The sequence below is a fragment of the Notamacropus eugenii genome, chromosome 1 (genome assembly GCF_028372415.1).
Source record: "Notamacropus eugenii isolate mMacEug1 chromosome 1, mMacEug1.pri_v2, whole genome shotgun sequence".
NCBI lineage: Eukaryota > Metazoa > Chordata > Mammalia > Diprotodontia > Macropodidae > Notamacropus > Notamacropus eugenii.
The window spans coordinates 56411639-56439624 of NC_092872.1; the positions used below are offsets into that span (position 1 = coordinate 56411639).

Below are 27986 nucleotides of genomic sequence, written 5' to 3' on the forward strand. Positions count from 1 at the left end.
TGATTCCTTCCTTTATAAGAAGGAAAAAGCTGTGGGGACTAGGGTCTGTTGGAAGTGTGAAGCACATGTCCGTTATGGATGCAGGCATCAAGGCCTGTAAAGGAAGCATTACATGCTCCAGACATGGAGGACCTGGCAGCTAGGAGGAAATAGGAGTAGAACGTCAGGATGGTTCTACAGGAAGCAGCAGACAGTACCCAGAACAGAGTGGGGCCTTGCTCCAAGGTAGATACTGGGTCCTAGCTCTCTGGATGCCCAGCTCCTTGTCACTCACAAGCACTAACCAGGGGATCCAGTTGAGAGATTAAAAAAAGGAACTTCCCTTTGAAATACCAGTATATTTACTGAAGCCTCCAGCTAAGAACAAGACATGAGCTCATTCTTTTTTTTGTGATTGTTGAGGGTCAAATACAAAAATATACATATTATAGACACTTATTAAGTGCCAGCTGTGTGTTGAGTACTGTGCTAAATGCTGGAGGAAATATAAAATTTAGCTAATGATCAATCTCTACCCTAAGAAGCTTACAGCCTGGGAAGGAGATAAGACACAAAAACAGATAACTCTCATATGTAATAAAATATGATAAGTGCATTAGAGAATGACATAGTGTTCTTTGAGGCCCTGACTCTGGGTGGGGTAGTGTTAGAGAAGGATTCCCACATCTTCAGCCTCCTCATTTCACATCCCCTGCACTTCTCTTTCCACCTCAGCCACCCAAATGATGACCATACCCTGGACCTCATTATCACCTGGGAATGTTTTATCTCCATGATCCAGAACACTGAAGGGGCTATTTGGACCATGACTTGTTCCATCTTTCCCTGAGTCTCTCCCGTATGTACCTTGTCCTGACAACATCCATTCTCTCCATCCCCCATTGCTTTTCCAGACCCTAGCTCCTACTCTGGTCTCACTTTCCTCCCTTCGAATTCTTGATGCTGTGGTTGGCCAGTTTGACTTGGTCCTACTCCTTACCCTCTTTGCTCCCTAACTTTTCTCACCATTAGATTATCCTCACCACCTGAACTTGGCTGTCACTGCTTTGTGGTCCTTCTTTTATTCTCAGCTGACTGGCTCTCTATTACATGTGCCACAGAGCATCTACTCTAAATCTTCTCTCTTCAGGACACCCATGCTACCCTCCCTCTTTGCAGAAGACGTCACCTCATACTTTACTGAGAGAGCTGAGGCTGCCTCTTGGGAATTCCCTCTTCTCCTGACTTTCCACCTCAGATCCCTTCCACGTCATCCTCTGCCTTCCCTTTTGCTTTCATCTCTAAGGAAAGGGTGCTCCTTTTGCCCAAGGTACCAGCCCTTCTAATTGAGCTCTTGATCATGTTCTCTCTTCTCTTCTAAAATCTTCCCTCCAGTCACACCCTCTTTCTTTATAATTGCCATTTTCTCTTTCTTTGCTGTCTCCTTACGTGTTGCCCACAAACATGTCCATATCTCCACCATCCTTAAAAAGACTTTTACTTGAGTCTGCCAACCCCCCAAACTATTGTCCTCTCCTTCACAACCAAACTTCTAGAATAAGCTGAGATAGCCAGGTGATGAATACAAATCCTGCCTCAGACACCTAGCTATGTGATCCTTCACTTAAACTCTCTCAGCCTCAGTTTCCTCATCTATAAAATGGGGATAATAGCATCTACCTCCCAGAGTTGTTGTGAGGATCAAATGACCTAATGTGTGAAATGTTGCTTGCTTTCAGTTGCCTCCATTTCCTTACCAATCACTTACTTCTTGACCCTTTACAGATTCCACCCCTCTGCTGAAACTGCCTCTTCCAAGGGGATTAGCATTCGCTTCCACTAAATCCAAGCCTCTTCTGAGTCCTCATGTTCTTGACTACTCTGAAGTTTTTGCTGCTGTTGACGGGTCTCTGCCCTCCATTTTCTTGACACTGCTGTCCTGGTCATCCACCTCTCTGTGGAGCCTTTCTCAGTTGTCTTTGCTAGTTCATCATCAAAGTCCTGCTGGCCCTGCTCTCTTTCTCTCCTCTTTCTCCCTTTGCATTCTCTCTAGGTGACATCATCAGCTTCCATAGTTCTGATGATCATTTCTATGCAGGTGACTCCCAGATCTACATGCCCAGTTCTCTCTCTCTCTCTCTCTCTCTCTCTCTCTCTCTCTCTCTCTCTTTTACTCTCTCTCTCTTTTACTCTCTCTCTCTCTTTTACTCTCTCTCTTTCTCTCTCTCTCTCTCTCTTTTACTCTCTCTCTCTCTCTTCAGTTTCCTGTCATTTACTCCCTTGGTGTTGCATGGGCCTCTCAAACCCAATATGTCCAAAGAAAAACTCCTATCTTTCTCCCAGAACCTATCTCTTTTCCTAACTTCCTTGTTTCTGTTGAGAGAACCACAAACCTTCCAAGATCCAGGTGTGCAACTTCAGTCACCTTCTGTTTCTCACTCTCTATACTCTCCTTTAGTGCTCATGTCCTATCAAAAGTCCAGTTTTATCTATTCTAACTCCACTCCCTCTAGTACATATTCTCTCCAGTCATAGGACCATCACCCTAGATCAGGCACTCATTACCTCTTGATTGCGATAGCCTTCTAACTGGTCTACTTGCCTGAAGTCTTGAAATTCTTTTTTTAAATTATTTATTTAGTATTTTATTATTTTCCCTAATTACATGTAAAAACAATTCTTAACATTTGTCTTTTTTAAACTTTTGAGTACCACATTCTTTCCCTCCCTTCACTCCCTCATTGAAAAGGCAAGCAATTTGGAATAGGTTATACATGTACAGTCATACAAAACATTCCATATTATAAACTGGATTTCTTAAAGTATAGTTTGAATTATTTTCTCCCCTTTGCTCAAGAACATTCAGTGGTTCCCTATCTCCTTTAAGATAAAACTCCTTTATCAAAAAATAAAACATCCTTCATTACCTGGCTCCAGTCTGCCTTTCCACATTGCTACGATTCAGCGTACTTTAGTCTCCCCCACCCACTCTCCATTCTAGGCAGATTGACCTACTTGCCTATATAAAACAGTCTGTCTTCTGCCTCTGTTCTTTAGCACAGGCTGTTCCCTCACTAGAATGTATACTTTTTGAGAGATTTTTTAGATTTTTTTTGACTCTGTATTCCTGATACCTTAGCCCCTAACAGAGTTAACACTTAATTGAAGATAACGAGAAGTAAAATAACATAATACTGTAAAGTTAGAGTGGCTCCAAGTTATATGGAGCCTTGAGCACCGGGGAGAGAAGGTTGAACCTGCCAGGGAGGCCAAGGGGTGCCAACAGTTAGTTTTGAGCAATGACATGACAGGTCTTTGTAAAAGAAACAGAAACTCCTCCAGTTGGCCTCAGAGCTGAACCTCTACCCATAGCAGGAGAAGCCTCATGTTTAATATTGTAGGAAAACCTGTGACCTGGCCTTGGGGTGACCTCAGCACCTGTGCAGTAGCTCTGGGGCCTTGGCCGAGTTATTTTGAGTCTCAGGGCCTCAGTTTCCTCAGCTATAAAAGAGATAATAAACCTGTGCTGCCTGCTTGAGGAAAATGCTTTGTAAAAGTTAAGCAAGAATGGTTATGATTATTATAACAGGCAGATGCTGGGTCCCTCTCCTTGCTGTTCCATAGCAGACTTGTCCCCTAAGGCCTATTCTAGGACAGTATTATATAAGGCTGGGGCAGAAACAGTCTTGATGGCCAGGATAACAATTGTATATACAGGAACTAAAAGCAGTTTTAGGTGTAGGAAATGGGGGAGGAGTATAATTTGGTAGAGTTCCCTAGCAGTCCTCTTCATTCTGTCAGAACAGCGGGATGGTAGAAGATGAATCATGTTCAGAGCAAAGGAGGTGATCACTGTAATCTGTCCTGGTCAGATCATACATGGAGTATCGTATTCAATGTGGGGTTTCTTATATTTTTGAAAGAACTTGAAAAACTGCTGTGTGTCCAGAGAAGGACAACCAGCATAGTATGGGTACTAGTGACAGTTCCATAGGAGGATAGGTGTCAAAGGAACTAGGAATGTTTATATCTGAATGAGAGATGATGGCTATGGAAGAAAAATTAGATTTCTTTTGCCTGGGCCCTAGAGGGCAGAAGTAGGATTTAGACTTGATGTAAGGAAAAATGTCTTAGCAATTAGATTTGTCCCAAAGTAGAAGGACCTGCCTCAGGTGATAGAAAGTTCCCAGTCACTGGTGATCTTCAAGTAGCAACTGTGTGATCACTTGTTTGGGTGCAGCTTTGACAAGATGACTTCTGAGTGCCTTCTGGCTCTGAGACTCTGGGATTGAGAATGGAGGAGATGAAGATGGAAGTTAGGTTTCAGGGTGAATCTCAAGTATTATAGTCATGGTGTTCCATGAGAAGCCACTCTGGAGGTGGAAGACTCACTTCTCCTCTAGAGCCATCTGAATCCAGTGACCAGATATTCCTCAGGATGACTGGAGATGACACAGGATGAGGCAATTGGGGTTAGGTGACTTGCCTAAGGTCACACAGCTAGTGAGTGGCAAGTTTCTGAGGTGAGACTTGAACTCAGGTCCTCCTGACTCCTCCACTGGTGCTCTATCCACTGCAACACCTACCTGCCCCTGAAAGGATGTAGGGATTTTGGGAAGGAGGAGTCAAAATGTCCTTACCCTCATAGGAAGCAAGACCTCTAAGCTACTCCATGATGACAGGGAAGTGAGACTAGAATATAATACAGTGAATATCCCTTTTCTTTAGTCTAAGGGCTGGAAATCTGGTCTGACCAGTGACATAATAGTGAGCCACATGGTACCAGAGACATAGGGACAGACTAGATGAAATAAAGGATAAAATGGAAGACTCTTGAACTTGAACTAATACCAAGCTATGTTCAGGGCACAAAAATGAAACTCCATTCCCACCCTTTAATCTGGTCCACATTCCTGCTGATTCAAGCACTCCTTTCTTTCCCAGTTTGCTCCAAATAGCTCTCTGGTGAGCCTCCTTCTAGGGTCTCAGAATTCTTAGCCTGGAAGACATGACAAAGGGGAAAAACCCAGGGGGCTAAGGGGCATTTCTGTGGGGTGGAGTAGAGGAGAGAAAAATAAGGAGGGAGTTTTGAGACAGGATGTCTACATTCTGGGGGATCATGATAAGGTCAGACCAGTGGACAGGACACCTAGCTTTAAGTAAAAGGGTCAGGAATGGGAAGCAAGATTCTAGTGCATATTTAAATTGGGAGAGTCAACAAAAAATGTCAGGGGCTGTGGGAAAACAAGCATATTGGTGCACTGTTGGTGGAAAGTAGTCTGACTGTTCTGAATTTCAGTTTGGAATTATACAAAAACAGTGACAACTCATGTCTGTCCCACTACTGGGCATATATCTTAATGAATTAATGAAAAAGTATTAAGTCTTTACTATGTGACAAGCACTATATTAAGAACTAGGTGTACAAATAGAAAAGACAGTCCTTGCTTTCAAAGGGCTCATATTCTCACTGAGGGAGTAAACAAATATGGGATCAGATGGAAGGAAGTCAAGACAGAAATAAAGGTCCACTATATACCAGAATATTAATAGCACTGGTTATGTGAGCAAAGAACTGGAAATAAAGTGGTGCCCATCAGTTGGAGAGTGAATGAAAAGAGTCTGATAGTATTACTGTGCATTAACAAAGGACAAATATGAAGAAATAAGAGAAATATGGGATGGTTTATATGAATAGATATAGAGAGAAATAGAACCAAACTGAGAGAATAATAGATGCCATAGCCACCACACGGTAAATAAAGAGATCACCAAATGAAGCTGAACCCTGAATAATGGAAAAAGCCAATGAAAGGGGAAGGGAAAATAGAAAAAACTTCCTTCATGGCAGAGAGGTGGAGGACTTCTAGGACAGAATATTTTATATATTGTCAGACACTATAATGGATGGTTTTACTCATTGTTTTTCAGTCTGGGAGGTTGGGATGGGAAATGACTATGATGTAAAGACAAGAGGCATCATTCATTTAAGCTTTTCCACGTGCTTCTCTCTATTATATTCATTGTTTCTTACAGGACAGTAGACAACATTAAATGTACCATATATATGTACCTTAATATGTTTAGCCATTCCCTGATTGATGGACCCCTACTTTGTTTCCAGCTCTTTGCTACTATAAAAAATCCTGTTATAGATATTTTGGGGCCTTTCTATCATTATTCTGTGCCTATAAAAATACTATTGAAACATAAGGTGAATTTTAAAATAAAGCATACTAAATGGTTTTATTTGCAAAAATAACAGAATCAAATAGTTTCAATTTATCTGTACTTGATAATAAAAATGAAGCAAATTTTCATTGCCATGAAAGAAAAAATTAGTTTTTATTAGGAGGTGTAACACAGATTGTTCAAAAATTTGATTTGGTGAGCTTGGAACAGAGGAAGAGCTTGCCAAGACTGCATCATGTCACTTATGAAGGAATTTTGTCAGAATGAAAGCAGGAAGCCAGTAAAATTTTCTCCATGTTTGAAGGCAGAACATTACAAATTAGAAAACAAACTGATCGATTTTTAAAAATAAAAAAGGTTTGGAGGGCAATGTTAAGACAGTTCTTTAAGAGTGTTTATCGATTTGAAAATTCCTACTGAGAGCTTCTTATTTGTTTTGCTAAATGTTGTCAGTGAGGAACCGTCAAGAAATTGTTTGGTTTCTAGCCCTGTTCTGCCTCTTGAATTCCTAAAAAGCTAGTGAGAAAGAACACACACACCAGTTTAACTTCAAACTTGTATTACTGTCCCAGTGTCCTTGTACCCCAAGAAGTAGCTGGGGCCCTAAGCAAGACGTAGGGAAAGCACAGAAGGAAGGAGGGAGTTCAGGCAGTATAGTCCTTCCCCTATTAGAGGCAACGACTTTCAGAATGAAAGTGAATTGGGTGTCCCAGCTCTCAGCCCCTGCCCAGAGCAGCCCAGCCCAAACTTTCCAGAAGGCCTAAATCACAGGATTGATTGAGAAACTTCTAATCTGTACCTTCCTCTGCCCCTGGAATTTCCCCCTTATTTTGAACCCTGGCTCCTTCCATTTGTCAGATTCTAAAACACAGTTAAATTCAAACAAACAGAGACATTCCCCACCTCCCTCAAGAATATGTCTTCTAGAGCTGTATGGGGTGGGGGAGGGGAGGGGAATGGGGAAGATTATGAGAAACCTGTAATACACAACCTCTGATAATATTTCTTTCAATATAATTTCCTAATATGTCATAAAATGGGCACACTTGGGGAGGGAAGATCCCTTGTGATGCTTGAGATGCTTTAGTACTAATTTTAGTCCAAACCAGCTTGTGTGCTCCCTTCCAAAAGCCTACTGTAAGACAATATATCATTTTATTAATTAATCAACAGGGGAGTGTTACCAGTGTTACCCCTGCTCTAAGCTCAAATAGGGACATCTAGGTGGCTTAGAGTCAGGAAGACTCATGTTCCTGAGTTCAAATCTGGCCTCACACTAGCTGTGTGACCCTGGGCAAGTCACTTTGATGGAATCTTAATAAAGCTGGCCCCAGCCCCAATATTCTAACTTCCTTATAGGCCCTACTGAACCGCAGGCCCACTGCCACTACCTAGTCACTTGCCCCACCCACACTCAGTATCCTAATTTCATATGTGCCTCACTACTCACAAGAACCTGCATATTTCCCATAGAAACAGCAGGTGTGTCCATGCAATCAGCCATAGCCACATCTGTCTAGTCTCAGACAGGACCACAGTACTCAGCCAATCAGAAAGCAGTGCCACCAGGATGCCCAGGCAGGATATGGACCCCAAAACAACAGAAGAGACTTTCCCTAAGTAGGCACCTGTGCAGTAATAGCAAAAGCTGTCCTTTAGGTGTACTTCTAACTTAGAGAGCCTTATTATAATATCATTACCATACATACCCTCCCAAATGGGTTTTTCTGTATGCATTGTGGATAATCGCATGTTTGGTTCCACTGTGGCTGGGACCCCTCCTCCATTGTCTAATCCCTTAACAAACCCCTCTTGCCTTTTATATTCATAATTTCTGTTATGTAATTGCATTTTTACCCAATAAAAATCCATCTTACTTTCTCTGAAGTTGCTGGTTTCTCTTGGAACTTAGCCTGTTTCAACTCAACAAATGCCTATACTTGGATTAGAGGTGGTCTAACTCTGAATTCTTGGAGATGGTTCTTCCACAACACAACATGAAACTACAACAACTTCACCCTGTTTGTCTCAGTTCATCACCCTTAAAAATGGCAGAGCACTCTGGTACCCAGTATTAAGAACACCCTAGATGGGGCCATAAAGAGTTAGAAATGACTGAAATAACTCAACCAACAACAGCCTCAAATAATATAACTAACAAGATTCTCCATGTCCTGATATCAAGGGAGAACACTTCTTTGATTGAATTAATCAGTCAGTCAAATGTGTAAACTAGTTGTGAATGATTCCTAGACACCTTTCTTGAATCAGTTGTCCAGTCAAAAACACAACTTAAGTGCAAACAACCTAGTTAATTGAATCGGGAAGGAGTGAAGTGTTTTGAGCCTGAATAGTATCAGATGATGAAATGAATTTGGACTGGTTGAAAGAATTAGACTCACTTCCTTGCCTATGGATATCAGAGAAGAACATTCCAGCAAAGGGTGGTTGTAGAATTAAGCTGCAGTTGAGAGTTAATCTTTGGAGGAGGCAGACCCTTGTACCTGTAACCAGAGGAAGAATTGGAAGAGGAGCCCAGAGTGTGATATTCTCCCCCTCCCCACCTTGATGCCCCTCAGACTGTCATCTGAGAGCCTGGACCACTAACAATGCTTCCAGCCAGGAGCAGAGACTCACAGCAGAAGGGTCGCCTCAGGGAATGTGACCTCTTTAAGGTAGAGAGACCTCCAGCTTCAGGACTGTACAAGGACCCAGGAGAAGGCCCTGGAGGGAATAAAAGAATTTCTATCCAAACAGTATCCACTCTGCTACAAGTAGCTCATTTTAACCCTAGAAGCAGTATGATCTTTAAGATCTATGTGGCTTTTGTCCTCGTCCACTTTAGACAAAAAGTTGTGAATTCAATCCCTCAGAGTCCCCAGTTAGGAAAATTCCTGCATTTAGGTAGTTTGGGCTTTATTCCTAACTCTAAATTGATATCTATTTCTAGGTAATCTCTACCTTCTTTCTGTGCATGTGTTTTAATTTATTTTAATTTTAATTTTTTAATAAAAAATTTTGTAAAAAATAAGGCAGGTGGATATAATATCACTGTCTGAGAATAGAAGAGTGGCCAGCTTCATGGCCCCAATCTCCTCTTCATGTCTAGGCAGAAATAAAGTCTCCTTGGTAAAGGGTGGGTGAAGTTCCAGAAAAATCATTTCACTTTTACCTATCAACAAGACTGAAACAGACCCATGAGGATATAAATATAACCTACAAGGCGATAGGTGTCTCCTCCATTTCATTGCTTTATTATACCTTGTGTTTGCTGTTATTAAATACTATTTATTTACTTATTGACTGTATGCTAAGAGAAAATGTTGTATATAATATCTAAGCATACTAGTCCACTTCTGTATGAAGCTAATATCACTAGGCTACAGTCATATGATTAGGGTTCTTGAAACGGAGCTAGGCTTCTAGCTAATTCTCATTACAAATGATGTTTGCTGATGATTTTAGGTAAGTACTTTCTATCAATTTAAGAAAAAATCCATTTATACCAATGGTTTCAGGTGTTTTAATAGAAATGAGTTTTACTTTTATCAAAAGCTTTTTCTACACCTATGGATATATATTTTTTTACTTTTATTATTGTTATAATCGATTACATTAATAGTTTTCTTTATGTTAAACCATCTTTGCATTCCTGGTATAAATCCTGTTTGGCCACAACCATATGAAGGAAGATGATGTCTGCATTCAGAGAAAGAACTTAAATATATGTAAAGAATGACTTTACATACAAACACACACATACACATACATATACATATACATATACATATTTATGCCTAATGGTAGCCATCTCTAGGGTGGAGAGGAGAAGGGAAGAAAAATTTTTAAAAAGTTACATGATAATTTTATTACATATTTAAAAGGAACTGCAAGTTTTACATAACAGATTTGTAGTTTTATGTACAATCATCTTTTTTTCTATTATGATATATTATGGAAATACTTGTTTTATTTCTTAAGTTCAGAATAAAATAAATTCAACTTAAAAAATAAAATAAAATAAATAATTTTTATTCTTTTATTCATGTCTCTGTGGTTTGAGCAAAATTTAGTTTACTGGAAATGTTTGGTTAAAAAAATAAGAGATTATATCATAACCTCTGTAGATAGGCACATGGAAGGAACAACCCCTTCCTTGAAGTTCTTCTGCTTCAAGAAACCTGTAGTCCTCAGTTTCCCTTTTCTGTCACATAGCCATCCTACCTTTGCTTATCAGGAGCATGCTAAAATGCTCTCATCTAAAATGATCACCATTGCTGGAACTTCATGATTCCGGCTAACTGGATGATTTTATATAGAAATTAAAGAAATTCAGACAAAATTCCTCAGCTAATTGAAATAGACTTCCAGTCTAGTATCATCACACTTTATAAAATGTCTTTTGAAGACTTTGTTTAAGGCCTATGAGTGAGATTGATTGATTGTACATTTGATCACTTTTTTTATGTAAATGGGATTGAGTAACTCAATCACCTCATCATTACACTAATCTGATTAGCAGGGGCACTGTACCTTGAGCTACCAAGTCAGTGATTTTGCATGTCTCTCTGATGCATATACAAGAAGCCCTCTCAAACATGTGTAAAGGATCTTTCCTCCCCCAACCTCCCAGCTGCATAGCTCCTTAAGATTGGGCAAAAATTCTAGCTGAGCAGGTTCTGGATTTTAGCCTAGGGGTTGATATAAAATACTGGTCAAAACTTCAGAACTGAGAAAATCTCTTTGGTTCTTCCCCCACCCTGAATGTTAGAAATCTTCTACCTTAGTCTATGTGTTTATTACATAGTAAATCAACTTTCTGCAGCCACATAGTTTAACATATCAAAAATGCAAGGAAAAAATTTCAGCATGCCTATATGAACACTCTTCATGACCATTGAATCTCCTCTGATAGTCATGGAAAGGAAATGTACGTTGTGGGGTGTTCCTTTGACCATGGCTCAACTCAGGGTCCTAGACTTTGAGAGGAAAAGCAAGGGAGAAACAGGAAGGAATTCTAGGAGATAGATGGGTCTCCTGGACTCTCTAGCTGCTGAGATTTTCTGAAGCTGCTCTCTGGGTTTGGAATGCCTTACATGCTAGTTAACACTTAGACTGTTGGTCAGTTTCCAGGCTGGGTCTCACCTCTGCATTTCTTTGGTGTCACTGCCATCCCTAGGGTCTCAGCCTCCACAGCTCTGATCTTCAAAGTCAGTTCCAGTTCTCCCACCTCCACTTTCACTGTAGATCATAACATTAGCAAGTAGTGACTGCTGCCAAGAGGGTCCCCCCATGGTTGTCCGTCTCTCTGTTCCTTGTTTCTGAAAAGAAGGGATGAATGAATGAAAAGAATGAGAGATAAGTCTCTCAAGCACAAAGGAAGGAAGGGAAGCGCCCGTTCTCCTATTGGGTGGCTTTGTTCTGTTCTGAGCATATGTTCAATGTAGAACTGGAGAGGGGAAAAGTATGATGACTGTCATCAGCACTCTATCAGTCTTCCTTCTGTATCCCACATACCATTACTCTGTGCACTAGGGTAGAATCATAATTTGAAGGAGGGAGATAAGAGAGCAATATTGATGGGGATTTGTGTTCTCTTTCAATGATAAAAAAGAAAGAATGAAAAAATGATTTGATAAAATAATATAATGATAAAATTTTATTCTGTTTATTAAAATTTTTAATAAATGTATGCACATTTAAGGTCTGGACTTCCCACCCCACATTTCCCCAAAATACACATATATTCTATAGACCAGCAGCATGGGATGTGTGCAGAACTTGGCTTTGGGAGAGACTTGGGTAAATCTAACCTCAGTTGCTGTGGTAGGAACAATATCAAGTCAAGTCAGGCTAGTTTTTACTTCAAAGTCAAGCCATCCTTGAGATTTAATTGCCTCAGGGGACCAAGGTCTTGGACCACTGATGTCATTCTAGGTGGCTTACAGGCATAAGAATTCACCTGACTCCTTCCTTAGGCTTCTAACCAGCAGACCAGCTTGACCAACACTGGTAATGGAATTTGGGCTCAATTGAAACAATGCTGTTTCCTCCCAGAATATCCTTTCCCTGCTCTGAATATTCTGCTGCTGCTCTTAACATCCTTCTTGTGCTAGAGCTAAGTCAATATACTTTTGTAGCTGTCAGGGGTTCTTCATTTTGTTCTCATCTTGAAACTGAGATAGTAGACTGGCATGAGTCAAGCCTGCTACATAACTTCTTATCCCAAGGGAGACCCTTGAGGACTGAGAAAATGATTCATGGAGAAAGAAGTTGGAAGAGAAAATTCTAAGATCCTAGTGTGGGAAAAGGATTACCCTTCCCCATTCTGGGATCACAATGATCCTTTTTGTCACAGGATCAGAAATCGGTGGAATGGGATAAAAAGAATCATACTTGTACTTTCTGTTCTTTATTTTTTCAACCTCTCTCATCCTTTGATATGGAATTCCAAAGGGGAGATAGCCATTATCAGGGATCAAGTAAGCAATATGAGCAGCAGGCACCACCAAGTACACTGGAATGTCCGGAAATGACCCAGGCAGCAGAGTCTGATGAGAACAGTGGATGATTTCACATCTTGCTCTTGAACAAATGGTTACCAACAAGAAAACCTCAACTGCTTTGTATTCCTTCAGTTTATGAGTCTGAACCAGAGAAATACAAGACATGGAAATTTTAATTCTGTTATTAAAAAGTATGTCTACTAATGAATCGTTGGTGGAGTTGTGAATTGATCCAACAATTCTGGAGAGCAATTTGGAACAATGCCCAAAGGGCTATAAAACTGTGTATACCCTTTGATCCAGCAATACCATTTCTAGATCTGTCTCCCAAAGATATCATAAAAATGGCAAAAGGATCCATATGTGCAAAAATATTTATAGCAGCTCTTTTTGTAGTGGCCAAGAACTGGAATATGAGGGGATGCCCATTAACTGGGGAATGGTTGAACAAGTTGTAGTATATAAATGAAATAAAATACTGTTATTCCTTAAGAAGTGATGAACAGAGTTCAGAAAAACCTGGAAAGACTTGCATGAACTGATACTGAGTGAAGTGAGCAGAACCAGGAAAACATTGTACACAGTAACAGCAACATTGTTCAATGACCAACTTTGATAGACTTAGCTCTCCTCAGCAATGCAATGATCTAAGACATTTCCAAAAGACTCATGATGGAAAATGCTGTCCACATCTAGAGAAAGAACTATGGAGTCTGAATGCAGATTGAAGCATACTATTTTTCCTTTTTTTTTTTGTTTTCTTTCTCATAGTTTTCCTATTTGATTCTAATTCTTCTTTACAATATGACTAATGTGAAAATATGTTTAATATGATTTTACATGTATGGCCTATATCAGATTGCATGCCATCTTGGGGAGCGGTAAGAGGAAGGAGGGGAGAAAATTTAAAAACTCAAAATCTTATAAAAGTGAATGTCGAAAACTAAAAATAAATACACATTTTATTTAAAAAAAATCTGTGATAACAACATACTAAATACCTGAATCTATAGGTGCACTCTGTGTAGAGCCAAATACCCCTAAAGGATTATAGTAAATAATGCACCTTTGAAGTGGTAACATTATTTGAATTCATACTATTTGAAGTTATAATTCATATAGAACAGAGCTGATGATGAAATTGGCCTAATTCTCAGGAGAATAATCTCCACAGTCTTGAGCAGCACCCTGCTGAAGAGTTTACTTCTGATTAAAGTGTAAATAGAAACTAATCTAGGGAAATTCCAGTCCTAAAAACTAAAAGAAAGCATTAGGCACAAGGCCTGGAAACTTCCCCCTCCCCCCAATTTTTCAATTTGAGTGTTCTGGGTGGAGATGGATTCCTTTGTACAGATAGCTGGAGGTGGCTGAGTCTCATGATCAATTCATAGTTCTCAGCAGGAGGAGCTGAAGACTTTTGACCCACCTCCTCATTAATATGTCTACCCGCTCACTAATTGTTAACCAATCAGGGTTGATCTCTCTCTCTCTCTCTCTCTCTCTCTCTCTCTCTCTCTCTCTCTCTCTCTCTCTCAGACACCTCCTTTTCCAAAGGTATTTCAGCATTCAATGAGCTTTGGCTAGTGAGACCACTGACTATCAATTTATTGATTGATAAATTGATTTTTAATTACCCAGAAAAAAGAAGTTATAGTTCATATGTAAAATGTGGAAATAGTTGCAACAAAAAATTTTAAACATAAGTTTTTTTTAATCTCATTAGTGTAATATAATAGCAATGGATAAGAAAAATATAATTTTGATTCAAATTTGTTATGAAATAATACAGTAATATAGAAAGTAAATTTTTTTTCACTTTTTAATTTTATTTGTTTTCAGTGTTCTACAATCACTTCCATGTAACTTAGATTTTTTTCCCCTCCCTCCCCCTCCTGCCTCCCTACCTTCTCCCTCCCTCCCTCCCTGAGATGGCATACAATTTTATATAGGTTCTACACATACATTCCTATTAAATACATTTTCACCTTAGTCATGTTGCATAGAAAAATTAAAATGAATGGGAGAAATCATAAAACAAACCAAAACATAATACAAAAGAAAATGATCTGCTACATTCTGCTATCAAATTCCATAGTTTTTTCTCTGGATGTGGAAGGCATTTTGCACAGCATTTTGCCTAATTGGGAATTTTTTAAGTTCTTGCATTGCAAGTCTACCAGAAAAAATTCTCTCGCACACTGTGGTCATTGCTGTGCACAAAGTTCTCCTGGTTCTGCTCCTTTCGCTCAGCATCAGATCATACAAATCTTTCCAGGCCTCTCTGAAGTCTTCCTGTTCATTTCTTATAGCACAATAGTATTCTATTACATTCATATACCACAATGTATTCAGCCATTCCCCAATTGATGGACATCCCCTTGACTTCCAGTTTTTGGCAACTACAAAGAGAGCTGCTATAAATATTTTTGTACATGTGGGACCCTTTCCCATTTTTATGATCTCTTGGGGATACAGTCCTAGAAGCAGTATTGCTGGGTCAAAGGGCATGCACATTTTTGTAGCCTTTTGGGCATAGTTCCAAATTGCTCTCCAGAATAGCTGGATCAGCTCACAGCTCCACCAACAATAGAAAGTAAAATTTTTAAAAATTTAAAAATTATTTGATATTATAACTAAAGATGTGACCAAAACATTGTTATTATTATCATTTAAGATATTTTACCTCAGACTGAACTTTCTCCTTTTCCTTTAAATCTTTATGCATATAGGCATTGTTAGGTACACAGCACGTTATTCACACCTAGACAAATTTTCATGATCACACTCCCATACAATGAATCAGGTATAACTGGATGACCTGGCACATTATCTAAAATCAGTAATGCTTTAAATCCAATATTATTATCCTCATGTTATCTTTACATAAGTAGGCTAAAATAACTTGAAAATCAGGTTTGGGGGGGGAAACTCTAAAATCTTAATTCCTTCATGCCAAAATCTAGAAGCAATCAGTGGTTGTAGTCTCTCAGGGTGCAAGGATTTCTAGGCCAACAAACAAGCATTGCTTTTAATTTACAATCCCTTTACCTCCTAATAAAAGTGTTAGTGGACCCCTTTAAATCCAGGTTAGTTTTTTTCTTTCTTAGAAATGTAAATTCAGAAAGCTGTCCATTCTTTTCCAGAATAAACCTGTTTCTTCCACATTCAAAATTTGTTCATCCCTGTACCCACCTTCCATCATTTTCTTTAAAATATCAGGATACTTATCTGCTACATCCTCATCTCTCCACTGGCCATCTCTTTGGAAATTTCAACAGTATGTCACTGAACTCGATTTTTAACGTAATTGAAGAAACCAACATTTGCACAGAGTTTCTTCACTTTATTTTCACTATCTTTGCATTAAGTAAACTTGAATCTTTTCTCTGAATGACTACTCTGCTAATAGGAATGCACTATTACAATCTTTAGTCCATATAGTTAATTTTGTTGTTCAGCCATTTTCAGTTGTGTTCAACTCTTTGTGACTATATTTAGGGTTTTCTTGACAAAGATATGGAGTGGTGTGCCCCAGTTTTCTTCTCCAGCTCATTTTACGGATGAAGAAGTGAGGCTAACAGGGTTAAGTGAATTGCCCAGGGTTGCACAGTTAGTAAATGTCTGAGGCCACATTTTGAATTTAGGTCTTCCGGACTTCAGGCCTGGTATTCTATCCACTTCACCACCTAGCTGCCCCCATGTAGCTAAACGATACTCCATATCTATCATTGTAACATTTCTATTTCTTGTTGTTAGTAAGCCATAAAAAGCTGGTACAACTTAGTCATTTCCTTTAATTTTTCCTGCATATTTTTTAATATTCCATACCTTGGATTCAGGCATTCTAACATCTCATCCTATTTTAAGATTACTATGACCACATTCATGCCATTCAATTACATCAAGTTTTTTTCTTCCTGTAATAATAAGCCTCCTATCCCAACACCTGCAGTTGTTCATGCCCCCTGCTCCTCTAGAAATTAGTTTTGCATATGTAAGAGTTTAAATTTTGCTCACAGGGGCCCTGAGTGGCTCACGTTGCAGAGATCTATTTTGTTAAGTAACATCTGGAATCTGTTAAGCTTCACAGATTGTGATTTCTCTCTTTGGGGAGAGTATGTTACCTTTCTTTGTTGTATTTCCCCACTTATCTATGTATATTTCCTTCAAAAAGTAAGAAAAATCCTTGAGGGCAAGGCAGGTTTAGGGGTGTGTGTATGTGTGTGCATGCCTGCATGCATGTGTGCCTGCGTGCATGGGTGTGTGCTCCAGTACTCAATAGATCATTGAGCTTTCATGCTTCTGGAAGAAATGCATAACAAACCATTGAGAGTAGCCCTTGGGAAATCCAAATTACTGAGACATTATGACCCCATCCAGTCTAGTCCAGTCCCAAACTGCATGATAGACTCTGTCAATCACATGCAACTGACCACTAACCTGTGGGAGGCAGCAGCTGAACAGATCAGCAAGAGTCCAAAATCAAACAACTTTAATTTCAAGGTGAGGTAAACAAGCACATGGGAAACTGCTTTAGTGTAAGCAGATCTCAATACTTAAACCTATGGCTGCGCAGTGAGAGGTAGCCCAGAGAATGAGGGGTAACAGCAACAATGTAACAAAGTTGATTCATAGCAGGGCTTCATGACCAGAACATGGATGCAGAAGGTGTTTGTCCAAGCTCAGAAAAGACCTGGTGCTGGTCAAAGCAATATAATTATTATATGAAACAATTCTGGGATTTTGCTGCAGCTGAGTTCATTCAGAAGGTGAGCACAAAGGATTATTGTTATGCCAAACTCAGGGTACATTTTGCTTGCTGGGCCTTAGCTCTAAAAACAGGATATCTTCTAATATCTTGACAACCCAATTTCTTCTAGGAAAAGAATGCCATTTCTTTGACTGAAGAAAAAAATTAAAGGCATTCTTTTCCTGGAAGAAATGGGGTCTATCATGCAGTTTAGAACTAGACTGAACTAGATGGGGTCATTCTGTCCCGGAAATTTGGAAAAAGGTTAGAAGAGGAATAAAGAGAAGTGAAGTAGCATCCAGATTGAAGAACATTTTGAGTGGGGACTGACTGTCTTTCAGCAGCTAGCAGTTGATTCTCACAGCTCCACAGAAAATTCTGAAGAAGAAGAGGGGATTGATTTTTCCCAAGGAAAACCCAAGCTAAACTTGGGTTTAAACTAAACTAAATGAATCATCTCCTTTCTCTTCTCTGCCCCCCTTTTCTGTCCAAAATTCTAAATCTCTATTTCCTTTGCTAAGCCATTCCTTTTTGTTTTATTAGTACATCAGATTTGGTTTTCCCTAGATAAAGGAATTACAGTCATTCTTAATTTTTTTGTCAGTTTCTGTACAGAAAGAATGCAAATGGGGATAGCAGTAACTATTCAAATACATAGATTTTTACAGATCAGGGATTCTCATCTCTAGCCTGATGACTCTAGTGTGGGGGCTCTGACCTTTTATAATTTTATTAATAATCTGCATTAATAAGCTCCTGAAAATATCAGAGAAAAAAACTCACATGGATTGTAGGCAAGAAAAAAGTTACCCTAGGCTGGAAACTGTGATCATATCTTTTTATCTAAGAACACCAACTTGGGTGTTCAAAGAAGGACCCTCCTCCTTTTCTTGGTGCTAGGAAGTGGGGGAGCAATGAAAGGGAGGAAAGAGTAATGGTAAAAGGAGAGGCTGTACCCAAAGCCAGTCCCTATAGGTGAAGACAGGCATGCTTCGGGAGGAAAGGTTTGCTCCTTTCCAGAAGAGAGGAGAGAAGGATAGAAAAGAGATTGACCAGCTAGTCAATTTCATCCTCCACAGCCATGCTTTCTGATTACAAGACAGTTCACTTGAGATTATTTTTTGTCTCTGTTATTTCATTCTATATCATAGGAATTTATTAATACATATTATTAATAAGATTGTAAAATCTCAGAGACCAAAGACTAGACTGACCTTTAATCATCAGGACAGAGATTAGAATCCCTAACCTATAAAAATCTGTGTATTCAGATAGTTACTGACATTTTTCCTGGCCACTTATATTCTTTCTGTGCCAAAATAAAGACCCAAATAATTAAGAATGCTTATAGCTTTATTTAGGAAAAGCCAGATTTGAAGTAGTAATAAAATAGCAAGAAGTGGCTTAACAAAAGAAAGCAGATTTTTGGTTAAACAAAAAGTGATGTAGGAGAGAAAGGAGATGATTTATCAGGCATGTTGGGTTTTCTTTTGAAAAACTATTCCCATCTTTCCTTGGAAGGACTTTCATTAACTAAAGGGAGCTATGAATGATGCTTATCTCAATCCCCATCCAAAGTGTGTTTCACCTCAGCTGCTTTGGAGAGAGACAAGATGTGCAGATGAGAAAAGGCATGCTAGAACACAGAGCAACATGATACAATGAAAAGAGTCCCAATTGACAATCAGAAGACCTGGGTTGGAATCAGTTGGGCCATCAACTGAAAAAAGTGGCCTCAAGCAAATTATTTAATCTCTCAAAACCTCAGTTTTCTCCTCTGGTAAAATGGGGATAAAGTAATATTCATATTACCTATCTCACTGAGGTGCTGTGAGGAAAAAATGGGGTAAAGGGCTCAGTGAAGCTTAGTGCATTATGGGTCAACTGTTACTGATGCAGGGGGCAGCTAGATAGACTGCCAGCCCTGAAGTCAGGAAAACTCCTTTCCTGAGTTCAAAGCTGGACTGTGTGTGACCCTGGGCAAGTCACTTATGCCTGTTTGCCTCAATTTCCTCTTTCATAAAATGAGCTGGAGAAGAAAATGGCAAACCACTCCAGTATCTTTGCCAAGAAAACCCCAAATAGGGTCACAAAGAGTTGACCACAACTGAAAATGACTGAATAACAACATCAATTATTGATGAAAGACAAGTGAGTGGCAAGAAGAAATGCCAAAATGAGTTAGAGAAGGAGAGATCAGTTTGGGATGGCCAAAGAAGGCTTCTTAGAGGAGGTGGTATTTGAGCTGGGCCTTGTGGGGAAAACATCCCAGAGATTTAGCAAGATTTAGCAGTCTCCCCTTCCTAGAGGCGACTTAGTCATTCATTCCCCAGGCAGGCCACACAGATACCACAAACAGTCCCGCCTTCTTTGATTAGAGCCAAAGAGGGATCTGTTTCAGCCTCCCTCACAGACCTCCAATCTCTCCAAGTTGCCAGGGTTCCTCTATTATTAACGCTCACTCGATGACATGTTGATATTGCACAACAACAAGGTTTCCTAGAGCCTGATCACTGGAGTTACCAAATTCTACTTTCTTATCTCCTTCTGAACACGGCTCACTTGCCCCAGTGGATTGGTGCTGGTTCATCGTAAGGGAGGGACTGGAGGTTCCACCCAGTTCTTTGAGTCTCTGCCTATACCTGGGCAAATGTTTTGGGCTTATCTCCCTGGTGATGATGGGTAATGAGAACCTATACCTCTTTGTAATAATGGCTCACATATTAAATGTAATGTTTACAGCTTACAATGTGCTTTTCTAACAACACAGGGTCAGAATTATTATCCTTACTTTATAGCTGAGGAAACTGAGGCTCACAGAAGTAAAATAATTGGGTCATCCTAAACAGCAGATTTGGGTCTTGAGTCCAGGTCCTCTGATCCAAAGTTCACTTCAGTTTTCTTTTCACTGTCCTACAGCAGGAGGTAGAATGAGGTAGGACTGAATGGGGAGTCTCTCTTTCCTGCTACCTGTATACTGTATACTCACTGTCACAGTGCCTGAAATTCCACCATTGTAGATCCATTTCTTTTGGGAAAAAGCTTTCCTTTCCAGTTTCAATACAGATATATTCGAAGGTGGTAATACCTTAAGCCATCATTGGCTAACATGCACAAGAGGATTAGTTGGCAGCCCTTTGAGAATAATGAAGTTCAGGTCAGTGAATATTTATTAATTACCTCTAGGCATTTGGGAACATACCAAGATTCTAAAGAAATTTACAATCTGGTAGGAGATTAAGACGTGTACAATAACTAGAATATATGCTAAAAATGTTTTAAATGCTCTAAGACAGAGCAAAACAGAAAGTGGTAAGAGATTGGTGAAAAGAGATGGGGAAACTTTATGGAGGGGGTGGGTACCTCCGCAGGATTTTGAAAGAAGTGAAGAGTTCAACAAGTGGGGAGTTGGGGATCCTTTTTTAAGCATGAACGCAGACTACGTGAATTCATGGAGACCAGAGAGGTCATCCCAGTCCGTCTGCAGTCTTAGTTATTCAGAGAGGAGAGCAGATGGGAGAACAGAGTAGAAAGGTAAATTAGAGACAGATGAAGGAGAGCCATAAATGCTTGTGTAACGGGTTCGTATTTTGATCCTTTGGGGATGCCATTGGGGATTCCCTGAAGATTTTTGAGAACAGAAATGAAGTGATCAGAGCAGTCTAATTAATAGATTACTTTGGCATGGATATTAAGGGGAAATGGAGGGTGGAATACACACTGAAGGCTATGAAACTAGTTTAGGAATTGTAAACTTAGCCAAGAGGTAATAAGAGCCTGGGCCAGAGAGATAGCCCTCTGAATGGGGAGGAGATTGAACTAGAAGATATTGCTGAGGACAGAATGAGAAATGGGGAGAGGAAGAAAGGAGGGGCTATGTCAGAGTCAAAGGTGACTGTAGTTGAGAGCCTGTGTGTCTGGGAGAGAAGTGGTGATGACAGCCAGGTTTTGCTGCTACCGTTTTATTGTTGTTATTGTCCTGAGTGGGCACAGGTGATGAGGACTGGGATAAGTTCAGTTTCAATTTCTTGAGTCTGAAATGCTGTTGAGACGTCAGTGTGGAGATGGAGAGCTGGGAGCAGGAAACCTGAGACAGAAATTCTAGGGAGAATATGGATAGAGCGACAGATTTGGGAGTTATCTGCATAGATGATGATGCACAGGACTGTCCTGGGGGAGAGGAGGGAGGAGGAAAAGGCAGAGGAAGCAAACTGAGAGCAAGCCAGAGGGAGTGCTGGGACCCATTTCACCTGCTCAGCTGATTTGTCTTATGTTGACCTTGGTTACTGTGGCGAAGGACAGATCTTTCAAAGGCCTTAAAGAGTACAGTAAGGGTCATGTACAGGTACAAATTCATCTATGCAATGCCTGTGAGTCTGAATTATGATGTACCTCAGGGCCCAGGGTGATGATAATCTGAGGACTGAAAGTGCTGGCAGAGGATTGTTGACCACTGCCACACCCTTCCCCTCACTGAGTTCAGGAAAGGAATGCTCACAAGCAAGAAACTGCTTGAGAGGGGGAAAGAGAGAAGGTGGTACTGCCTCGGACAGAGGAAGCCCCAGGATTGGAGGAAGAGACTGAGGTCTAGATGTTGGTATCTTTGATTGCTTTTCTTCCATCCTTTCCCTTTGCCCTTAAGACAGGCTTTCTGCTATTGTTTAGAAGTTTGAGGCAGCCACAAGCCACTGCAGGGAAACTGAGGCTCACCACCTCTAAGAGTCGGCAGACCTTTACCTGCTCTGTTACCAGCAGCCATGTTCCAAGCATCTATCATTGCCTTGTTCCAATCCATGATACAAAGATACTAGAGTGATTTGCCATTTCCTTCTTCAGCTCCTTTTAAAGATGTAGGACTGAGGCAAACAGTGTTAAGTGACTTGCCCATGGTCACACAGCTAGTGTCTGAGGCTAGATTTGAACTGAGGGTCTCCTTAACACTAGGGTCATCAACTCTATCCACCCAGTCATCTAATTACTCTGCCACACCTCTACCTGCAGCAATAGGGACCAGTGTTGAATCCAGGGGGCAAAGCAAACCCAGACAGCAAAATGACCAGCTTATAAGTGAAACTGAACTAAAGACCAGAGACGGAAGTATACGTAAACTTCATCAGCAAGCAAGACCATGGGGGAACTTTTTCACCTCTCCTCTGTCAACCTTCAGTTGTAGTTATGATCAATCCTGAGGTCATCAAACACTCAATCCTCCCCCTCCCTTGGAATCTTCACAGGATCAGGAGATGCTAGGAATGCTTTAGAGTTCCTCCTCCTGTCACCCCAAAAGGAAAAGCTGGGATGACAAGAATAAGGAGGCAGTTAGAAGGTAGGGTACTCTAAGCAAGACAGCTAAAAACCTCTTTCCTTGCATTTTCCACAAGTTAGTTAAATAAACTGTGAGGCCATGGTCTGATTCTGGTGTCCTGTAAGTTGCAGTTGGATGGGAGGACAACATTCGAATTGAGAAAGGAAAGTCCAGATATAGGGTGGGGTTCTGAGCTGTGTGCAAACTGTGGATTTCCTATTTTAATTTTTTGAGGGATATTTCATCATCTCCTGTCTAAAGTCAGAACCCATTGAGCAAAGGGACTTTTTTCCCTTGGCCTGGCACAGCTTGGCTATGAAGGAGAATAGCTTTTGCATTTGCATACCAGTGATAAAACCACTTGGTTGATGTCTTAAGTATAGTGCCACATGGTGGACAATTCAGATATGATACTTCCTTACTGGATACTTAATATGCAGACACGCTACCTTTACGTAGGCTTAAGAAAGTAAGCATGCAAGACAATGGAGACTGCACTGAAGGACCCTAAGTGTACATGCAGATTTCACCTGTGTCATAATACAGTATCCAACCCCTCTACTAGCTTCTCTCTTTCTGTTCTTAAAATAAATTGTTTATGCCCTTTTTAAGTAAATGCCACATCCTGCTTTGTGTTATACTGATCTGTATCTTTTTGAGTTCAAATCCTAGCCCTATTATTTGCTAGCTTTGTGACCTTAGAGAAATAACCTTATCTTTTCCTGACCTATAAAATGAGGAGCTTGGACCAGGTAATCCAAAAGGGCCCTGTTATTCCCTTCTCCTCTTCCCATGTATTCATCCTCCATAGAATGTAAGTGCCTTGAAGGTAGATGCATTTAGAGGTCAAAAGAACATTTTCTCTACACTGTGCTGCTGGTACTGTGGCCATCATCCTCACCCCCCTCGCTGGAACCTTGAACTCTGCCCCCTAGACTCTGAAGGGTGAATTTTCACCTTATATTGCCTAGAACTAGGCTTTCATACCACTTCTTGGCCATTTCTACATGCTATTTTGTGCCTGATCCTCCCTCTCTACTTTTGCCTTTATTTCCTGCTGGTTTCCACCACTTAAATGAAAGTCCTTGAGAGTAGGCCTGTCTTGTTGTTTGTGTCTGAAGCCCCTAGCGCTTAGCACAGCACTCGGCTTATAGTGAGGCCTTCCTAAGTGCTCAGTCTAGCTTGCCAGCTCAAACCCTCTCATTTTATGGATGGGATAACTGAAGCCTGAAGTCAACATCTTCTTTTCCTTCCCACTGCATGTATCCCAGGGTCCTTCCTAGGATAGATGCTTAGGAAACTGAGGTCATCATTGTTGAATAATGCACTAATGACAGGCAGGGTGACTTCGGTGGTGAGGAGGGGACGGTAATAGCTGACATTTATAAAGTACTTTACATGCATTTGATCTCTGCAGCAACCCAGTGAGGTGGGTGCTATTATGGTCCCATTTTACAAATGAGGAAACCGAGGCTGGAAAGTTAAGCGACTTGTGCATGGTCACATAAATGACAAGCAGGAGAAGTAGGATTTGACCCCAGGTCTGTCCTGACTCTGAGTCTGGGGCTTGTTCTACTAGACTGGGGTTCATAGATGCCCAAGGTGTCTGAGGCCAGATTTTAACTCAGTTCTTCCTCACTCCAAGCCCAGCGCACTATTCAATGAGCCACCTAGCTGCCCCTATACATACATACATACACAAATACATACATACACATGTATACATATATACATGTGTATATATAAATTTGTTGTATAAATATTATATTTTTAGTTATATTTATAATAATTATATACAATTATATCTTATAAATTTATAATACAAATATATAATATAAAAATTATTCTGAGAAAGTTTCCATAGGCTTCATTAAACTATAAAGGGGTCTGTGACAGAGAAAAATGGTTAAGAATACCTATACCAAGGCTATGAAGAAACAAACATCTATTAAGTGCCTGCTATGGACCAGACACAGTGTTAAACATTTTACAGTATTATCTGCTCCTCACAACACCCTTGAGAGGTAGGTGCTATTATTATTCTTATTTTACAGTTGAGGAAATTGAAATCAACAGAGGTTAAATGATTTGCCCAGTCATATAGCTACTAAGTATAAGGCTGGATTTGAACCCAGTGCTTTTGGACTTACTGTCCAGTACTCTATGCCCTGGGCCATCTCTCTCCTTCATCTGTGGGATCTCAGCTCTCCTGACAGCAGTCAGGACAGACTTCATGAAGGAGGTGGAATTTTAGGAGCTGCATAAATGACTCCACCATCCAGTTCAGGACCAAGCTTTCACTCGGACTATAGCAATGACTTCTTAAACAATCTCTCTTTACCTTACTCTACTTCAGTTCATCTTGCACAAGCAGCCAGAATGATGTAATGTGCAACTCTGATCATCCCTACCTAAAAATCCTCATGGTTCCCCTCTGGCTATAGGACAAAGTCCAAGCTTTGGGTGGGGTGGAGATTTGTAACATAATAGAGATATGCTTAGCTGGGAAACTAGCCCCACTCAGAGAAGTTATGTCTCCTGCTCAGTTTCGATGAGGATGATGAAAATCTGACTTTGCACAGTTTCACATCCCCCAACTAGAATGTATGCAACCTGCATGACTACAGGAGTAGTTCTAGGTTGCCAAGACCAAGGATCACAGAGAACCTTTCAGGGATGATAAAGAGTCCTTGGGCTAGCCCATTAACAGACTTTGAGGAGAGTTCAGGCTGTTTGGGCTTCTTGTAGTCTTGAGGAAGGGACTTTAACCAAGTTTTGGGGTGTCAGATAGAGGAGATGGAGAGGCCTGAGTCATACCAAAAGAGTCTGTGGAATAGAAATCAAGAAAAGACTCATGGGGGGCAGGAATATGCTGTCACTGAGGCCAGACTGAACTGGCAGTTATGGTAGCTGATGGAGGTGAAATCTAGACAGCAGCTTCTTGCTTTCCACAGATTTTTCCAGAGCACAGTGGACATTTCTAAATCCACTTCTTAACCATAGCCACTCAGACTTCCTGAAAGAGAAGGGAGAAGGGAGAGTGGGAGAAGTGACCTGAGTTATGAGCCTTATCAAAACCTCTCCCTTGTTTGAATGTTTGTTTTTCTTTTACTTGATAGTGCTAATAAATTATACAACCAGTAATGGTGATTTTGTCTAAGGCTATAAATTGGTGGTTCAGGCTTGAGAGAGGGAAAAACCATTCCACGGGAGAGGATGAAAATTTCCCTTGTTTTACTCTCAAGGTAGAGATTGAGACAGAGAGAGTTTGCAAGTTTGGTAATTTCTGAAAATATCCCATTTCATATCCCCCTAACCTCTCTCTGAACTCAAAGTAAGAATTTTATTTTATTTTTCAATTTACAAGCATTTATTTTCTCACCCTCTTCCTTCTTTCTCTCCCTGTGCCCATCCCCCAAACATAATCCTCCTAGCAAACATGCACAGTCAAACAAAACCTGTCTAAAACGTACATCTCATTCTGAATACTGAGTCTGTCATCTCTCTTTCCGAAGCTGGGTCACATGCTTCATTACTGGCATCCTAGAATCTTGGTTGGTCATGAGATTGATCAGAGTTAAGTCTTTCAGAGTTGTTCATTTTTATAACGTTGTTACTGTATAACTTGTTCTGGTTCTATCCACTTCCCTCTGTATCCACTCATAAGTATTCCCATGTTTCTTTGAAACTGTCCCTTATGTAATTTCTTCTGGCATAATAGTATCCCTTTATTATTCACATACCATATTTTGTTTGGCCATTCTCTGTTTGGTGGGGACTCCCCCTTAGTTTCCAGTCCATTGTCACCACAAAAAGAGCTGCCCTAGGTATTTTGGTACATGGATGAGTCCTTCTTTCTGTGATCTGTTTGGAGTCAGAGAGAGAATTCATAAGAGATGGCTAGTAGTGGAGTGCAGCAGGATTTGGCATGGTTAGGTGCCCCACCACACACCAACATTCCACAGGACTTATAGTAAAAATAATTGACACTTACCTGGCACATTGCAGACCTCAACGTCCTTTACATGCATTATCTCATTGGATCCTCAAGACTCTGTGAGGTGGATATTAATATTATCTCTGTTTTACAGGAAAGAAAACTAAGGCCCTGTTGCATGACTTATGAAGGGTCATACAGCCAGAAAGAACAGAATTAAGATTGAAGCCTAGGTCTTCCTCACTCCCAAATCCAGCACTCCATCCACTAGACTGAATTGCGGCTGTCCACCCTTCCATCCCCCTCACCACATAGCACAATAGGGGCTAATGAAGACTAACCGAGTCTCTCTGGCCAGACTGGAATTATCATGCCTGTTTTACAAATGAAGAGTGAGATACAGAGGGATCCCAGGAGGGGTCCCAAGGTCACACAGAGTCAGGGGCAGAACAGGAGGAGAACCCAGGTTTCCTGGCCACCTGTCACAGCCATTCCTGAGACACAACAACATGAGGCGATGGCCTCAAGCCCCTCTCTGTGATCAGGTCCTTCCATGCCTGAATAGTCAATAGGCCAGAGATGGCTTCAGGTGTCTTTTTCTGGTTGGGAGGGGGAGGAGCTAATTTTAAATGGAGTTCACCTGGTTGGAAGTAGGGGTGGGAGGGAGCCAGGGACGACGAGCTGGAGGCTGTGATCCTCATCCTTTACCATCCATTTTTGGTCACCCTACATAGATTTTCTCCCCCACCAAGGCAGTTACACACTGTTCTCTTGTCCTAAGACCCTAGGGTGGATGCTGGGGATGCTTCCAGGGCACTCGTCTGGTGAAGGCCTGGGGGTTGGGATAGGGGAGCATGATGATCCTTTGGGGTGCATGAAGAGGAGATTCATGCAGGGGGCAAGGGGCAGGGGGTAGGGAGGCTGGACTAAAGGACTAATGAAATCCCTCCCAATTCTGAAATTTTGTGGTCCTCTAGTGTCAGGAATATTGAGCCCTGGCCACGCCCTTCCTCGAGCTCAGCCCTTTAGGACCCTGTAGCTCTGCTTGGTCCCTCCGACACTTCTCACATCACCCCCCCATCTCCCACCACCACCCTCGGTCCACTTCCGGTCCCTGTCGTGGTGACTGAGCTCTTCTCTCTGCTGACACCTTGTGGCATAAAACACGTCACCCACCGCGGACTTCCCTTCTCTCTGCAACCTGCCCCTGGGGAGCTGGACTGCAGTCCTGGAGGGGAGAGGGGAGAAGAGAGAGAGCTGTGCATCTCCTTCTAGTCAGGAGGAGGAAAGCAGGGTCCAAGGAGGGGTTTTCCCAGG

At 40.9% G+C, this 27986-nt stretch overlaps 2 long non-coding RNA genes across 7 annotated transcripts in view; one reads left to right on the forward strand and one right to left on the reverse strand.

Annotated features, from left to right (window-relative positions):
- Positions 1–27986, forward strand: part of LOC140500220 (uncharacterized) — a 68839-nt gene that overhangs the window by 17726 nt on the left and 23127 nt on the right. The window contains exon 4 of one of the 6 annotated variants that reach the window (XR_011965666.1): positions 8060–9532. The exons of 4 other annotated variants lie outside the window; for them this stretch is intronic. This is a non-coding gene — a long non-coding RNA (uncharacterized lncRNA). One more of the 6 variants, XR_011965665.1, reaches the window with a different exon arrangement.
- Positions 10190–27233, reverse strand: LOC140500249 (uncharacterized). Its single transcript, XR_011965671.1, has 3 exons — positions 26727–27233; positions 26476–26596; positions 10190–11492 (listed from the first exon to the last, which is right to left on the reverse strand). It is a non-coding gene; the product is annotated as an uncharacterized lncRNA (long non-coding RNA).